The sequence below is a fragment of the Hyperolius riggenbachi genome, chromosome 11, assembly GCF_040937935.1.
Source record: "Hyperolius riggenbachi isolate aHypRig1 chromosome 11, aHypRig1.pri, whole genome shotgun sequence".
Lineage (NCBI taxonomy): Eukaryota > Metazoa > Chordata > Amphibia > Anura > Hyperoliidae > Hyperolius > Hyperolius riggenbachi.
In genome coordinates this window covers 204,741,445-204,759,597 of record NC_090656.1, presented here as the reverse complement: position 1 = coordinate 204,759,597, position 18,153 = coordinate 204,741,445, and the positions used below count along the sequence as shown (strand labels likewise).

At 45.2% G+C, this 18,153-nt stretch overlaps 1 protein-coding gene across 12 annotated transcripts in view; it reads left to right on the top strand.

Annotated features, from left to right (window-relative positions):
• The window catches only part of SOX6 (SRY-box transcription factor 6), a 605,164-nt gene that overhangs the window by 146,892 nt on the left and 440,119 nt on the right, over nt 1-18,153 (top strand). Inside the window, exon 1 of one of the 12 annotated variants that reach the window (XM_068260629.1) lies at nt 1,758-1,777. The exons of the other annotated variants lie outside the window; for them this stretch is intronic. The gene's annotated coding sequence lies outside the window, so the exon portion shown is untranslated. Of the gene's footprint in view, nt 1-1,757; nt 1,778-18,153 lie in introns of those variants that run through there. 12 annotated transcript variants of the gene reach the window in all.

Here is an 18,153-nt window from a genome sequence, read left to right as displayed (position 1 = left end):
TAAAGAGGAGTGCAGTCACAATGTGCAGGAGGGTCCTTGGCAGCAGCGAAGGTCTGCAGGATGGCATGGGAAGCCTCTGCAGGATCTTAATGGCCCATACTCATGGGCTACAATTGTCGCCACAGCACACGGCGCGCGCGTGTTGCGGCGACAGGTCGCCCGTGAGTATGCGGCGTTGCACAGGCGCGCACCCCGAACTGTCGCTCGTCGCTGATGTCGCCCGGCGATTGAACCGCTCAATCGCCTGGCGACAGTTGCCGCCGCAACTGTCGCTAGTCCGCGTGAGTACGCGGACTAACGACAGCAACCTACATAAAGAATACGGCGCTTCCGGCGGGGGGAGGAGGAACTTCGGCGACAGCTTCCGTCGTACCGCTGGTCCCTCTTCCGTGTGTGTACGCGGAGGGACCTGGCGAGGAGCTGTCGCCGGCCTGTCGCGCACACGCTCACGTGTGCTGGCGACAGGCCAAAAAAGTTTCCCGTGAGTATGGGCCATTAGATAAGTATTTGATTCTTGACTCTCTGAAGTTCACCTCGGGTTCTCTTTGAGATAGACAATTGTTTCTATCCTCCTACTGCTGAAAGTGACCTTTTTTTTTTTTTTTAAAGACTCCTACAGTTTTATTTTCTTTTTAAAAGCTAAAAAAGTAGGTTTAATGTTATGTGGTGTCATATGAACGCAACAGTCTTTCACACAGTATCAGAGTCCTAGAGCTAAAGTAGATGAACTATTGACCTTTATTTGTCCCCTGCACTCAGAAGCTGTTACTTCCATACCTAATGCTTAACCCTTTAGGATGAAAAAGAAGAAAAGGAACTCAGCCTAGATATTTGTATGCTTGGCACTTTACATACATATATGTCAGGGCCGGATTACCGACCAGGCAACAAAAGCAGTCGCTTGGGGCCCCATTCAGAGTCAAAGGGGCCCCATCAGCACATAAACCAGCCCTCGCCATCCTGTCAGCGGTGGCTGGTTAAAGTGACTCTGAGCAGTGCAGTAACTATGGAAAGATGCATATCATTTTAAAGCTCTCTTTCTCCTCTTTCCAATGATATATAAACCGCCGCCCTATGCCTTTTAGTTTTCGCTATTTTCGCGATCGAAATCGCGGCTGCGGCAATTTCGATCGCGAAAAGAGTGAAAACTAAAAGGCTCAGGGTAGCAGTTTATCTATCATTGGAAAGAGGAGAAAGAAAGCTTCAAAATGATATGCATATTTCCATAGTTACATTGTATTACACAGGATGACTTTTCTCCAAAGTCGGCAGCTTGATTCAGCACAATGCAATGAAATATAAGGAACCCAAGGGGATATAATTACAAACATCATGCTGGTAGGTGTGAGGATGTAATTAATTAGTCTCTCACTCTGCATTTTGCCGCTGCTACTCCCTGCATTGTGCACCCACAGAGGAAAGCGAGCTGTTGCCCATAGCAACCAGTAGCTCAGCTGCCCCGGTGTGTGCGGCATGTTGCTGTGCAGCTGCATCTTCTGATTCTATTACGACATGATGGGGGGGGGGGGGGGGGGCAAATCAGTTACTTTGCTTAGGGCCCCATTTAGCCTTAATCCGGCTCTGATATATGTCGCATGTCACCTAGGGTACTCTTTAAAAGAATCCTGAGGCGAACATCTTAATATATCTTTACTTACCTGGGGCTTCTTTCAGCCCCTAGAAGTCATTTCGATTCCTCTCCGCAGCTCTGGTCCTCCTCGGTGTCCCTCTGGCTGCCCATAAAGATTGTTGACCTGCCGGCAGGAAGAAGCCCCAGGTAAGATAGATTAAGATTTTCGCCTTCGGATTCCTTGAAAGAGTGCCCGAGGTGACATGCGATATGATGAGATTTAAGCTACATACACATTTGAAATTTCTGTCATCCTAAACGATCATACGTGATAATTTCGGGTGACTGTCTATTCCTGTTGGCTGTGCTACATATCAAGCTTTGTTCTATGGAGAAGGGAGGCGGGAGGATGAGAGGGGGTGCCTCAGTGCAGGATTTACAACAGCGTCACCTAAAAAAAACTTCCACTTTGGCCAACCATTGAAGGGGAGGATGCTGACATCATGGGACACCTAGATTTTTACCTGAAAGGGTCATGAAAGACCCTTTTGGAGTTCTGGATGCTAGACATCTAGAGGGGCCTGTAAATTATAGCAGCATATATCTTCACACTATGTAAATTAAAAAAAAAATCATGTTTCCTTTTCATACGGCTTATAATATTTCATTACAGAACTCCGTACCTGATGCTACTGCAACCAATCTTTTGGCTATTTTGGGAGGCTCCCCCGAGGCCTCTCATACTAGCGGATTGGGGCAGGGCGTAGCGGAATGGTGACACGGCGAGCCGAGACAATGTTTGTCAAGGTTTTTTAACTTGTGACAAGTAAATAATTAAATCTGACAAGTTCACGCCGCCAAGTGTTACGGTGAGATTGTCAGTTCCTCCCGACATAAGAATGTTAGTGGCTGGTAATATAATGTCATTATCATCTCCAGGAACTGTGTGTGCAAAACATCTGGATCCTAAAAGCTCTGCCTGTGATGTCTGTCATCAGCAGGATTCATTCTCACACTGTGCAGAGCCATGCAGGGAATGCTGCGTGTCTTAGTATAGTGTATTGTGGTCTGTCCAGTACCTTTACATGTGTGCTATCCAGCTTCCTAATATCCTAGTATCATGTCCAGTTCTGTCTGGTGTTATAGTCAGTGTTCTATCAAGTGCTCTGTCCATTGTCCTATTCTGTGTTCTGTCCATTGTCCTATTCTGTGTTCTGTCCAGAGTCCTATCCAGTGTTCTGTCCATTGTCCTATTCTGTGTTTTGTCCAGTGTCCTATTCTGTGTTCTGTCCATTTTCATGTTCAGTGTTCTAGCCAGTGTGCTTCAAATGCTATTTTTTAGTTTTATATTCAGTGTCTTATTCGATATTTTATCTAGTTTTCTGTGCATTGTCCTCTCCAGTGTTCTATATAGTCTATATCTAGTGTTGAATGATGTATGTTTCCAGTGCTGCATGCAGTATGTATTGTGTGTTGTAGGCAGTGTGTATCCAGTGTTGTATGTATCCCGTGTTGTATCACGTGCCTCTGCAGTGTTGTATGCAGTATGTATCCAGAGTTGTATCCAGAGTTGTATGTAGTATGTATCCCGTGTTGTATCCAGTGAATATCCAGAGTTGTATGCAGTGTGTATCCAGTGTCGTATGCAGTATGTATTGTGTGTTGTAGGCAGTGTGTATCCAGTGTTGTATGTATCCCGTGTTGTATCACGTGCCTCTGCAGTGTTGTATGCAGTATGTATCCAGAGTTGTATGCAGTATGTATCCCGTGTTGTATCCAGTGAATATCCAGAGTTGTATGCAGTGTGTATCCAGTGTCGTATGCAGTATGTATTGTGTGTTGTATGCAGTGTGTATCCAGTGTTGTATGTATCCCGTGTTGTATCACGTGCCTCTGCAGTGTTGTATGCAGTATGTATCCAGAGTTGTATCCGGAGTTGTATGCAGTATGTATCCCGTGTTGTATCCAGTAAATATCCAGAGTTGTATACAGTGTGTATCCAGTGTCGTATGCAGTGTGTATCCAGTGTCGTATGCAGTGTGTATCCAGTGTTGTATGTATCCCGTGTTGTATCACGTGCCTCTGCAGTGTTGTATGCAGTATGTATAAAGAGTTGTATGCAGTATGTATCCCGTGTTGTATCCAGTGAATATCCAGAGTTGTATGCAGTGTGTATCCAGTGTCGTATGCAGTGTGTATCCAGTGTTGTATGTATCCCGTGTTGTATCACGCGCCTCTGCAGTGTTGTATGCAGTATGTATCCAGAGTTGTATGCAGTATGTATCCAGAGTTGTATGCAGTATGTATCCCGTGTTGTATGCAGTGTGTATCCAGAGTTGTATGCAGTGTGTATCCTGTGTTGTATGCAGTATGTATCCAGTGTTGTATCCATTGTTGTATGCAGTGTGTATCCAGAGTTGTATGGTATGCAGTATGTATCCCGTGTTGTATCCAGTGAATATCCAGAGTTGTATGCAGTGTGTATCCAGTGTTGTATGCAGTGTGTATCCAGTGTCGTATGCAGTGTGTATCCAGTGTTGTACGCAGTGTGTATCCAGTGTTGTACGCAGTGTGTATCCAGTGTCGTATGCAGTGTGTATCCAGTGTCGTATGCAGTGTGTATCCAGTGTTGTATGCAGTGTGTATCCAGTGTTGTATGCAGTGTGTATCCAGTGTTGTATGCAGTTTGTATTCAGTGTTGCATGCAGTGTGTTTCCAGTGTTGTATGCAGTGTGTTTCCAGTGAATGTCCAGTGTTGTATGCAGTGTTGTATGCAGTGTGTTTCCAGTGAATGTCCAGTGTTGTATGCAGTGAATATCCAGTGTTGTATCCAGTGCGAGTGCGTATCCAGTGTTGCATGTGGTTTGTATCCAGTGTTGCATGTAATGTTCTATTCATTCACTGTACAGTAATATACAGTATCCAGAACAGTGACAGCAATGAAAAGCGTACTTCAAGAGAAGCATCATTTCCATAAACTTGGTATTTTCACTGTAAAAACTTCTCCTTGCCCAGATGTTTGTGTTATTACCAGATAAATGAACAGATTTCTTGTGATAAGTTGTATTTCTCTACAATGCAGAGTGTCCAGCAGGTGCACAGTGGGGGGCGTCTCTGCTCCCAGGAGGTCAGAGGACCCCATTACAGGGCCGCCTCCTCCACCCCCGTATCCTGGCCTCACACTACCTCCCTTCTTTATGGTTTTCTAAGTTCTCCTAACTTTTTTTAAAGGGCACACAAATATGAAAGGAAACATAAGTGTGTAAAATCTATCATTACCACAAATAGGGCACTGATTCACATAGTAATTATTTAATAGGTTTCCAATGGCAGAAAAGTAGTAATTAGCGTCAGTAAGTGGGGTGTGCCGCCATTGTGCTACTCCTTTAGGATTATAGTGGAAAGTTCCCTCGTGAGCAGAATAGAAACGTCTGTAGGAAGGAGCTGGTTTCTGCATTTAGTATGTGCTGACAGATGACATATAATGAAGCTGTAAGTCTCGCAGCATAAAGAAGTGATGCCAGAGTTTGGAAACAAGACAGTTATGTTTTTAGTCTGTCAAACCTCTGTGCTTCTTCCCAGAAACAGCACGGCTGCTGCACAAAACTTTTCACAAGTTATCTTTACTTGAACAAACAATCCCAATTTATCAGTAATTAGTTCCTGTGTCTCAACCATGTCAAAAGGGTTGCAGCAAAACTAAATAAACGATGGATCATTCTGATAAAGGCGCGAAGCAGGTGGTTTTGGAGCATAGTGCTCAGTGCCGAGTGCTGAAACTGTGCGCTATTGCGGGTGGGAACGCAAAAAAAGCTATACGTGGCCCCGGGGCGCGCAGGCGCAGTTGCCACGTCAACGGTAATGAAACTAGCTGGCGGGAGGAGAACGGAGTATCGTGGAGGACCGGCGAGGGACAGGATGGCTGCAAGGGGCTGGCAGAAGCCCCAGGTAAGTGAAACACTTGGGGTTTTTTTTGTATTCAGTTCCGCTTTAATTGGCTGGGGGCCGTCCTGTTGTGGATGACTGTAACGGTCCTCCTTGGTGTCTGGCTTGGCTCGTTAATGTACTGACCTATTTTAAAGCAGCAGGGACTGCCATACTATCCCAGGAAATAAAACACATATATAAATAGATAACTGCTTGTTCTACTTACATAACAGATGTATTGTACTGTCCACATTTGATATCAGTTAATTTTATATAGTACATAAAGACAATTTTGTTCCTGGCATTTGCCATTTTGATTCCCTCTGACTGAAGCCAATCCTGATGTCATTTCCTCCCTTACCTTTTTCCTCTCTTAGTAACTGCACTGTCATATCTAGCTTGCTTTGTAAACACGTGAGCACAGCATAGATCAGATTTCAGCTCAGCAGCTCACTGAACTGCCCTCAGCCAATCAGTGAGGAGCAGGAATGTAGGAGGTGTGATGACAAGCTTCCTTCTTGTTGGCAATGGCAGAAATAGAGCCAGGCTGACTGAGATAAGATTTATTACAGCAGAAACATTTCTGAGTAGGTTGGAGTGCTTGCAATGCGGAGTGGGTAAATAGAATTTGATTTTGGGGCTGACAGTCTCTCTTTAAAGTGTACCAGAGATCTTGTATAGTAAAGATGTGATACTTACCCGGGGCTTCCTCCCGCCCCATAAACACGCCTTGAGTCCGTCACTGTCCTCCCTCGGTCTGCCGTTCAGCCGCGATCAGCCCCAGTAACTGGCTCAGTCAGGTCCAGTCTGGGTCTTCTGCGCATGCGCGGACCTCCCACCCATGCGCAGTAGACTGACGCGATTGAGCCAGTTACCAAGGCTGATTACAGCTGAACGGCAGTCCGTGGGAGGACAGTGAGGGACTCAAGACGTGTTTATGGGGCAGGAGGAAGGCCCGGGGTAAGTATCACATCTTTACTTTACAAGATCTCTGGCATACTTTAAAGCTTATAATTAAAAGCTGCGTTTTACAAATCCCACTGGATTGGATTAACTCTGGACCTGTCAAACCTTTACTCTACGTATAAGTTCTTTGTTGTATGTATTGGCCATGGCGGTTTCCTCTTACAGGGGAATCCTATAAACCTATATCTCTGCCTCAGAAGTTCCCCCCAGTTTCCTGGCTCTGCAGCCATCCTTGGCACAGTTGTGGCGGCCCGTGCCACGCTTCCCTGTCGTTCTGTTTGATTTCCTCCTCCGTCGAGCATCTGTTGACCTCTCCGACTGCAGCCATGTTTGCGCATCTGATGTGCGGACATCCCACAGACTACACAGATTCATCTTGACTGACCCCCAGCACGCTGCCTGCAACTACGCACAAACCACTCTTTCTCAAGTCAATCCAGTGTAGCAATGGATTAGGCAGAGCTCATCCCCGACGTCCAGTTGTGTTTTGATGTCGCCTGATGGGAATAACATGATACCGCGACGCACTCGGTGCACATACGAAGTCTCCCGGCTACTTATGCCAAGCCCATCTGCTGCCGTGGCGTGAAGCCTGTAGATTAGCCGGTTGGTCTCCTGCCCTCCATGCCTGGAGTAGAGATCAGCTGGTCGGAGAGCGCAGCACGGTTAGGTAAAGAACGGCGGTCTCTGGCATTGTCGGGAAAAACTTAGCATGTTTCTAGCAGAGGGGAGAGGTTACACATCTCTGCATGATGGTTTATGTATGGAGGCGGTAAATGTTGTTTTCATTCATTAATAACTTCCACATTTCACTTCAAAACTCTTGATGAAGAATTCAGTTGTCAATAAAAAGTGCTTTATGCACAGTTCAAAAACCGCACAGGAAAGTAGCACACGTTTTTTCTGTTCCCTCGCAATGCGATTTTTGGTTACTTGCACATCCCCATTAAGTTATACAGAATGACACACAAGCACAACAAAAAAATGGCATGCAGTGCACCTGTTATTCTGCAAAATTTGCATCAACCAGCCTTTCTCAAACTTTTTATCCCGGAGGAAGCCTCCAAATACTTTTTGGATTTCGAGGAACCCCTGACATGGTTTTTAAAGGCTGGTGTGGATGTTTATGTCACTACCGCCTATTACAGTGTCCTTCATTACAATGGTTTCTTATTCTGGTGCTTTTTATTAACCACTTCACAGCTTCTGTACAGTATAGCTACTCCCCTTTAGACTTCATTTAAACACCTAGGGGAGTAAATATACGTACCTCCACTGCCACCAACGCTGTCCGTGCTTCCGCTCACTTGTGCGCTCGTTCATGTTGCCGTCCGCTCGCCAGGAGATCAATGAATGGGAAAACAATTCCCATTAATTAATCTAAGTCCCTGTAGCAATAATTGGCGGCTTCTATGAAAAGCTGCGCAATCATTCTGATAAGTAAAATAAGTAAAAATTTCCCATCCTCAGTACACTTCCGGTAAGCGTACATATTTCGCTTACAGGACCCATTAAAAAAAATGACCAAATAGTAAAACTACATGTAAAAGCATTTTTTTTTAAATGCAAATACCTATGTTTACATTTTAAAATAACCCCTTACCTCCCACACTCCCCAATAGTTACCAACATTTGTTTTTTGTATAAATAAATAAATAAATTACAATAAAAAAAAAATACATAAATGGTTGTACTGGCTGCATGCTTGTTGTAGGTGTGACTACACTGGCTGCATGCTAGTTCCATGTGTGACTCCACTATCTGCATGCTTGTTCCATGTGTGACTCCTCTGGCTGCATGCTTGTTCCATGTCTGACTCCACTGGCTGCATGCTTGTTCCATGTGTGACTCCATTGGCTGCATGCTTGTTCCATGTGTGACTCCACTGGCTGCATGCTTGTTCCAGGTGTGACTCCATTGGCTGCATGCTTGTTCCATGTGTGACTCCACTGGCTGTATGCTAGTTCCATGTTTGACTCCACTGGCTGCATGCTTGTTCCATGTGTGACTCCATTGGCTGCATGCTTGTTCCATGTGTGACTCCACTGGCTGCATGCTTGTTCCAGGTGTGACTCCATTGGCTGCATGCTTGTTCCATGTGTGACTCCACTGGCTGTATGCTAGTTCCATGTTTGACTCCACTATCTGCATGCTTGTTAACCATGTGTGACTCCATTGGCTGCATGCTTGTTTTATGTGCAATTCCACTGGCTGCATGCTAGGTCCATATGTGACTCCACTGGCTGTATGCTTATTCCAAGTGTATGTTCACTGGGTCATACTTGTGCCAGATGTGTGTCTGCTGGCTGCATGTTTGTTCCAGGGGTGTAACGTTGCAGTGTACAGTGTCCTGCACTGTAAATCCATACTCCTCACCAGGCCCAAACCATTACACAAATTAGTCAGCAATTAGAGGCAGAGGTTTGTGTAAAAAACAAAATCACCTTTAAAGGGAAACTCCACTTTCACTGAGAGAAATATTGTATATGTGTATATGTATGTGTGTGTGTGTGTGTGTATATATATATATATATATATATATATATATATATATATATATATATATATATATATATATATATATATATACATACATACATACATACATACATACATACATACATACATACATACATACATATACATATATATATATATATATATATATATATATATATATATATATATATATCAGGAAGTGATCAAAATTCTCTCACATATACGGCGATAGAAACCCAAAAGACATGCTAAACTTGTCTCATCTGAGCTCTTCCTGTTCAGTAAGCCTGCACCTGTTCAGTAAGGAGACCTTGGGCAAGACTCCCTAACACTGATACTGCCTATAGCGCACCCTAGTGGCTGCAGCTCTGGTGCTTTGAGCCCGCCAGGAGAAAAGAGCGAAATTAATGTTATTTGTCTTGTCTTTTCCATGGAGTTGGCCTTATAATGAGAAAATATAAAATTGGAAACTTTAGCGGTGATCTTGTTGAGTTGTCTGTGTCACGTGACTTTCCCGTGATGTGTCTACGGCGTGTGATCTTCCCATGAAGGCACCGCGGCCTGCGCTGCCTAGTGGTTCATATCCTATACTTGCGGGGAAGCTGTAATTATCCCATAGCGGAGGCCTGTCTCTCTGTTCCTTCCTAATTGTCTTCTTTGGGATGACATCATAGGAGCTGGATTCCGCGGGGAGCCTCTGGCTGCGTCTGGCGGAGATCCCGGAGATCGGGGACGCTCCCTCCGCTATTTCCTCCCAACCAGCTGATTATGTGTGAGGCAGACGCTGACGGATCTGCTCTCCATTGTCCTCTCTCTTATTCTTCTGGATACCGCAGGCGAGAGTGACATTTATTGGGAAATGCTGTCAGAGAGACGGGATTCAGGAAAGTGCTTTGTGGAAAAGTGCATTTTTGTAACACTTTCTTCAGTGATGCAAACTGAACTAAAGACAGGAATGCAAAGGAAATAAAAAAACGCATTTATTCTATTCACTTTCTCCTAAGTTTTTTTTTTTTTTTTTGCAGATCATTTTTCATCTTTTGTTTAGATAACTTTTTGGAACTTTGCAATTGAAAAGTTACTAAAAAAAAGTACTGCCAAAATTATTCTGAGTGTTTTCTTGCTTGCTGGGGGCTTAAAGTGAGAGGTATATGGTGGCTGCCATATATTTTTTTTCAAACACTACCAGTTGCCTGGCAGCCCTGCTGAACTATTTGGCTGCAGAAGTGTCTGACTCACTCACCCGAAACAAGCATGCAGCTCATCTTGTTAGATCTGACATTAAAGGATACCAAAGCCAAAACCATTAGGAAAAACGCCCCCCCTTTTTACCTAAAGACCCCCCTCCCCCCGGCAGCCTCTTACGGGTCGCCAGAGTTGGGCTCCACTGCGCAGGCGCTAGCCCAGCTTGCGCACATCCCTCAGGGCGAGACTGCGGCCGGGTGTGCTATGCGCATGACGTAATGCGATACCAAGCACAGAGTGCTCGCGGCCGCTCGCAGATGGAATCGTGCATCCTGGGCTAGCGCCTGCGCAGTGGAGCAGACTCCAGCGAGACCCGTAAGAGGCTGCTGGAGGCGGGGTTAGGTAAGACGGAGGGGGCAGAGTTGCTCCTAATGGTTTCGGCTGTGGTATCCTTTAATGTCAGAAACGCCTGATCTGCTGCATGCTTCTTCAGGGTCTATGGCTAAAAGTATTAAAGGCAGATGATTAGCAGGACAGCCAGGCAACTGGTAAATATGGCAGCCTCCATATACCTCTTGCTGCAGTTGTCCTTTAAAATGCATTTTATTGATCAGATGTGAAAGTATTACCTAGTAGAAAAAATGAATTGAGTAAGGACCAAAATCTCTCATACAAGCTTATTCAATTATGTTTCCCGTTTGAGTTTTCTCCTTGGAGATATTTTTCATCTTCCCTTAAAAATAACTTTTCAGTACTTTGCAATTGAAAAAGTACCAAAAAGTGGGTGGGAAAGTACTCTCAAAATAATTCTGAGCATTTTCTTGCTTGCTTGGGGTTTATAAGGCATTTGCCCATAAGCAATTCACTTTTTCTCCAGTGCGTTCTCCTAGGAGATCATTTTTCATCTTCTATTTGGAAGTAATTTTTAGCACTTTGCAATTGAAGAACATACCAAGAAGCAGGTGAAAAAGTACTATCAAAATTATCTCAAGAATTCCCTTGCTTTCTGGTGGTTTAAAAGGCATTTTATTCACAAGGACCCATATCAAATTCACGTTTTCTCCTGAGTTTTCTCTTAGGTGATATTTTCACAACTTGCCAATAAAATGAATTTTAAGCCACAAACAAGCAAGACAATACTGAAAATAATTTTGAGAGTACTTTTCTACCTACTTTTTAGTACTGTGAAAAGACATTTTAAAAAGACATTGAAAAATGTTCTCTCAGGAAAAAAAGTGAGTTGCATATGGGACATTTTATTGAAAAGGTGTGAAAATACCACCTAGGAGAAAACTCTGGAGAAAAAGGTTGCATTGAATTGAATAGGGGCCGCACTGTGCAATCTGTGATAGATCAGGTCACCAACTGATGCCGAAAACTCCACTGCGTACTGTAAGTAAAAATAAAAATATATAATCTTAATTTTGCATTACATGTAAGGGTGACTATGCTGGGAAACAATGCATTTTAAAAAGGTAGATATTCCCTTGAAGTGTCCTAGAGGCGCTCCAAGCCATGCGGTACTTCCCGACCTGAGGAAGCTGGTTGTCTCCAGTGAAACGTATTGTCTGGGGTTTTCTTAATTTTTTTTTCTATATAAATAAACCCCCCCTAAACTATGTGTCATCTTGAGACACGTTCCTCTCACCTTTTAAACTGTTTTTAAGTGTTTTTGGGGCGTTCTCCTCCCAACTTTTAAGTACCTAAGAATTGAAAAAAGTTTAAAAGTAAATAGGAAAGTATTATTATTATTATTATTTATTGTATTTATAAAGCGCCAACATATTACGCAGCGCTAATAGCAAACCGATTTCAAATGTTTTCTTGCTTGCTGAGGGCTTAAACATTATTTTATTGATCAGGTGTAAAAAATTCTCCAATGAGAAAACTCCTTAAGGTGGGTACACACGCACTACCAGCAGCAACGACGGGTCCGCCGGACCCTCCCGCTGGGCAGACGTTCAGCGTGCGTGTGTACGCGCTGTCGGCGGACTGATGAGGCTTTTTCTGAACGATCCGCTGAGCGTACGCATGCGCTACTGTCGGCTAAGAGTCCGCCCAGCGGGAGGTTCCGGCGGACCCGTTGTTGCTGCTGGTAGTGCGTGTGTACGCACCTTTAATCAAGTAACCTTTTCTCCTGAGTCTCCATCTCCGGTGGGAACTGGCACTTAATGACCCCTCACAAATGTCTCTTTAACCGATTCTGGACGTAGCTGTTTGAAATCTATGCTCTGTTTGGGACCTGTTATCCCTGCCAGATTTTCAATCTCTGCGCCACCCGCTCTCACCACTAACTACTCTCCTGTTACTGCAGCCCACCCGCTCTGCTGTCACTATGACAGCAGAGCTGCATGAGCCAGTCAGGAGCCAATTTAATTGGCTACTGACCCTGTGATCACTAATAGCCAATCACAGTGAACGGTGAGAGCAACGGGTTCATGCGGCGTGATTTCGGTGAGCCCTGTTTTTGTACCAGCAGTCTCTGGTCCTTAAGGGGCCAGACACTGCTGGTACTGAAGTGGTTCAAGATATATAGTTAAGAACGAAGAGATGGGGAGTCGTCTTTGTTTCACAGCCCCTCACTCGCTGGATTTTAACGTTTTCTTTTCTAAACTCAATGGAAAGTGTTGATAAAGGAAAAAAAGCAAACAGATAAGTTTTAACGTATAGAGACATTTACCCGGTTGTCAGAAACCCCTGCTATGGATTTAAACATTTTATTTAATACGCTATAGATTTCACAGTCTGCCCATCTGAGAGGCAGCAGCCACCTTCCCCCGTCTGGCCACCCCATCGCCTGTCGCGGCTCACAAGGTGACCTGGGCAGCGTTGGCTGTGATGCCAATAATGTAATATTTTATTAACACTTTTCATTAAATTACTGACACATCATTCTCTGGTCAGCCCGTTCTGAAACTTGCTGCGGATGTCCAACGAGGGGAGAGAGGGGGCGGGGGAGCTATTAAATTTGGCCAATCTCCACTGATCGATAGTGTTGAAGTTGATCGTGTGTGATATAATGGCGATGACTTAAGTAACTTTTTATGTTTTTCTCCCCTGTAAGTAGTCGGGCTATTTAATTTTTGAGTCTTTTGCGCTTGTCAGCAGATCAGAGCTGGACGGAAGCCACAGAAACTTCAGACAAGCCCTCTTGTGTGCTGACCATAAAAACACATTTATTCATTAATTGTCTTCCCCCAGCACCATGTCACTCGGCTGTTTTACCGCGGTCAGCAGGACAGACCGGCCGTCATGTCGGCAAGACTTAGAGGAATCAGACAAAGGACGGATGGCTGGGGCGTCTCTCGCCTGCGCCGGATTCGCTGAGAGTAATCGACGGCAGAAAATGCCACTTGTTAGCAGAAAACAAACTTTCGTTCAGTTTTGCTGATGGAGAGACAAGCCGCTGAATTGAAATGCGTTTCTATCTGGAGAAATGCTGGATTTGGAGAGCGTTACTTTGCATCTGTTTTAGGAGAAATGTATTGTGTATTTCTATAGGGACGCTGCCTAAGAAAAATTTGGGAATATTACCTCGGTGAAAGTTATGTAAGAGTAAATCTTAGGCCTGGTGCACACCAGAGGAGTTTTTCTGAGCCTTTTGAGTTTTTAAATCTGCTGCTAATGTTATCTTGTGTATCTGTGCACACTGGAGCAATGAGGTTTTGTAAAAAGAAAAACCCATAGCATTACATAGCCCAAACGCTAGAGGTTTCAAAAGCTCTACCCAATGTAATGCTATGGGTTTTTTTTTTACAAAACCTCATTGCTACAGTGTGCACAGATACACACAGGATAACATTAGCAGCAGATTTAAAAACTCAAAATGCTCAGAAAAAACTCCTCTGGTGTGCACCAGGCCTTAGTGTTGTTTAGTTACAATAAACGTCATTATTCCACATTAGGTAGATACAGTAAAGTCCTTGGTATCCGACACCCGCTGGGAATGCCTGGTGCTGGTTACACTCTGCTACTGAATATGCAAATTATCTCTTTATGCCCCTGAAAGACACCAGCAGTTCTGGATGCTAGCCTGGCTTTCAGGGGCATAAAGAGATCATTTGCATATTCAGTAGCAGTGCATTGGGGGTAACCACAGATGTTCACTTAAAGGTGAATTATTGTAACCTTCGCCCCGTGCAGTATAAAATTCTCACTGATTGTCCAGCGCCAACTTCTAACTTTCCTGTCTCTCATAGCGGCTTTCTTTGGTCCTCCGTGCACGGCTCCCGCATGTTGCCTGACCCGCGCCGGGTGCATGGATGCCGGACAGCCGCTAGGAGTGCCGGGAAGGCTAGAAGACGGTGCTGGACACTCGGTGAGTATTTTAATCACTGCAAAACCCCTAAAAAGCAGTCCCCGTTATCCCCTGAGGCATGCAGATAAGTTGAGACTTCTGGTTGCCTGATAACAGGGGCTTTGCTGTATTTACATTTTGAGCACTGAGGTCAAACTCAAGGCCCACAGGCTGAATATGACCCTCCTTGCCATTGTATGTGGCCCTCAAGAGCTTCTATTGTGCATCATTGTAAGCAGTAAAAGAACAACAGCACACTGCCTTCCCCTCCAAAGGAGAAGACTGGTGACACATTGTCACTTTAAGCAGGGGCACAACAACAAGCCACGGGACCCAACACCTGCACACCTTCCCCCACCAGCACCCTCTACCCACATTACAGAGTAGTGAAGCGGAGCACTGCATTATTTACCTGCTCCAGCAAAGCGTCCGGTCTCTTGTGTCCTCCCTGGCAGCCACACGCTCTATGCTTGCATCCCTCCAGCTCCCGATAACATGACCTGCATTCAGAGCAGGAGGTAGACAGCATACAGCTTGTGGTTGTCAGGAGACCCAAAGCAGCACCGGAGCACACAGGTGCCAGAGGCGCCCACACAAACATTGTTTATAGTAGGAAATTTGGGTGCCTACTAGAAACAATATTTGTATGGATGCCTATGGCAGCCTCCGTTATTTACCATTTATTGCGGCACCCAATACTTTTTTAAAACTTTAAGGCAGTCGGCGTGATGTGGAGATGAGTACGCAGCGGGGGCGAGCCCGCACGACTTCACCTGAAGTCAGCGCATTACTGGAGCCGCCAGGGGGACCACAGTGGGGGCCAGGAGGTGGACTGGAGGAAGCCCCAGTAAGTCCAGTTTTCTTTTTGATGACACCGCTCAGGGTCCCTTTAAAGGTAGTTGTGTGTGTGTGTGTGTGTGTGTGTGTATACAGTGTGTGTGTGTGTGTGTGTGTGTGTGTGTGTATACAGTGTGTGTGTGTGTGTGTGTGTGTGTGTGTATACAGTGTGTGTGTGTGGGGGGGGGTTAGGGTTAGGCACAGGTAGAGGGGGCGCTCTTAGGTTTAGCAGTAGTAAAATATCCATATCATTTACCTATATTTTACTATCGTTATTTGGACTTCATAATAGTAAAATATTGATACATTTACTGATATTCTTCTAGCCAATATTTTGGGTGCCCAAGTTTCCATGTGACATACATGTAAGTCATATATCAGTATAGACACAAAGTAGCAACTTATACTGTGGAAATTGGGGGTAACATTTCATAATCCTAAGAAGGGGCAACGTTTACATTGTGAGTTTATTAATGTACTATTTAGGGCCCCACTTTAAATTTTGGGTGGACACACACAGATGTGAATTCCCCCCCCCCCCCCATGACTGCAGAATCGAGGTGTTGTTATCCATTCAATGGACTTGAGTCACAAAAGCGTGATAACTGCTATCTCAGCAGTTATCATGTGATAAACGAACGTTTGCGCGCGATGACACATGTGAAACACGTGCGTGATCGCGCGCAAACATTCGTTTATCAAGCGGAGTAATCCTTTGCACGCGCAAACCTTTACGTGTGGGAGATCGCGTGATAACTGCCATGATAGCAGTTATTACGCTTTTGTGAATCAAGCCCAACACACACACTATATACACACACACACACACACACTCGCTCACTCACTCACTCGCTCACTCACTCACTCACTCACTCACTCTGTCACACACACACACACACTGTACACACACACACACACTGTACACACACACACACTGTACACACACACTGTACACACACACTGTACACACACACTGTACACACACACACACACACACACACACACACACACACACACACACACACACACTACACATACACACACACTACACATATACACACACACACACACACAGTGCTGCGAGCTGGCCGGTAATCTCAGGATGGATTGCAGGCTCCGCCAGTGATTGGGGCAGAGAGCGCTGTAATTACCGGCCTGCTTTCCATATGTTTCTGGTTAAGCGGCGGCGGCTCTCACAGATGGCTGCTGTGTTTGAATGAAGAGCTTTTAAACTGCGATTATCCCGTAATGGGTAAGGTGAAGCCCAGATCTGCGGTATCCAGGCCGAGGATCATTGTAAAGTATTCACGTTTATCCCTTCATCGATCGGATCCGGGTGCCGCAGATTAGAAACGGGATTCTCGCAGATCTGTCACGCTGTGAATTATCTCTGTAGAGCTGAGGTTAAACACAGAGATTTCCAGCTTTGGATCAATTTGACTTGTCAGCACTGTATGCGGCCTCCACAATATCTCCTTATTATGTGATTCTGACATTCTGGGATGGCTGTTACAGCCCACCGCTGAGGCTGTGCACCTTCAGGTCTAGTCTAATTGTAGAAAAAGGAATTATACTTATCTGGGGCTTCCTCCGCCCCCATGTAGTCCGTCTGCTCTCTCCGTTGTGCCGTGGTCAGCCCCATAAAGTCTGCAATTTGGCTGAGTCACGGCGGACTGCGCATGCATTTACCTGCTGCATGCACTCCCTGATCGCGCTTCAGTGTCCTGGGAGCGTTCTGTGCTTTCGCAGTTCATTAGACTTGTAATTACGCTCGGGCAGAACACGACACTGGCCACGGTAGTGAGACCGGGGCCATGTATCCGCAGTGGCCGCAACCCAGCTGGATCGTGGACTTGGCAGTGGCTCAGTAGGGATGGCAATGCTTAGGAGAACTCATGGAGAAGCATGTGATCAGTTTGATCAGCTGATAGATTTATAAGGTTCTGATTTGCTGTGATGACTTCCTGGTTTAACAGATGATCAGGACCAGCAAATCAGAACCTTCCAAATGTATCAGCTTATCAAACTGATCACATGCTTCTCCATGAGTTCTCCTAAGCACTGCCATCCCTACGTCTCAGGTTTACTTTAAGGTGCTCATCAAGGATACAATTTCCTGTTGCAATCGATCAGAAATGAGCCCTCGGGCCCATCAATGGATAGAAAAATGATAAGCAATTCGATCAGACTAAAAGAATAACTGCGAAATTCAAATCAGTAGGACGATGGATAGAGTGGTCATTCATCGTTGATCGGCACTCGAGCTGATTGATGGCGCGGTGGATTGTTCGGGAGATTAGCCGTTAATAACCACCTTTAGATTATAAGGAGAACTGTTCTCTCCAGCTTAATGTTATCACATAAATCTGGCTTGTTGTGTCCTCATAAAGTGGCAACCAGGTAGAGTCCCTCCTTAAGACGTGAAGCTGGTGTGAAAGGCTCTGCAATCCTCTCGGCAAAGTTTGTGCGCGGCGGGCAGAGTTTAGAGGACAGCCGGGTTTGAGCCGCAGAGGATATTATAAGGGCAGAGCGGCATGCTTCAGCGGCTGGAGTCATGCTGTGCTGTTGTTTTCTCACATTGTCAGGAAAATAATCTTTTTGTTTTGTGAATAGGACGTGATTCGGCCGCCGCTGCCTCTTTCTACCTGATTGTGTGAAAAGTCTTCTGTCCGGGAGGCCCGGCGGACCTGCTAAGTGCTAGAGAGCCTGAAAGTCGCCCCGTCCTTGGCCTGACGCTGCTTCGCCAGCAGAGAGGGAATTTTCTGTGTGTCTTATGTGGCCAAAAGGCGACTGAGTGCAGATAGATGAGGTGCAGAGAGTTTTACAGGGACCGGGGAGGGCCAACAGCAATCAGGAGGAAATATAGCGGTGT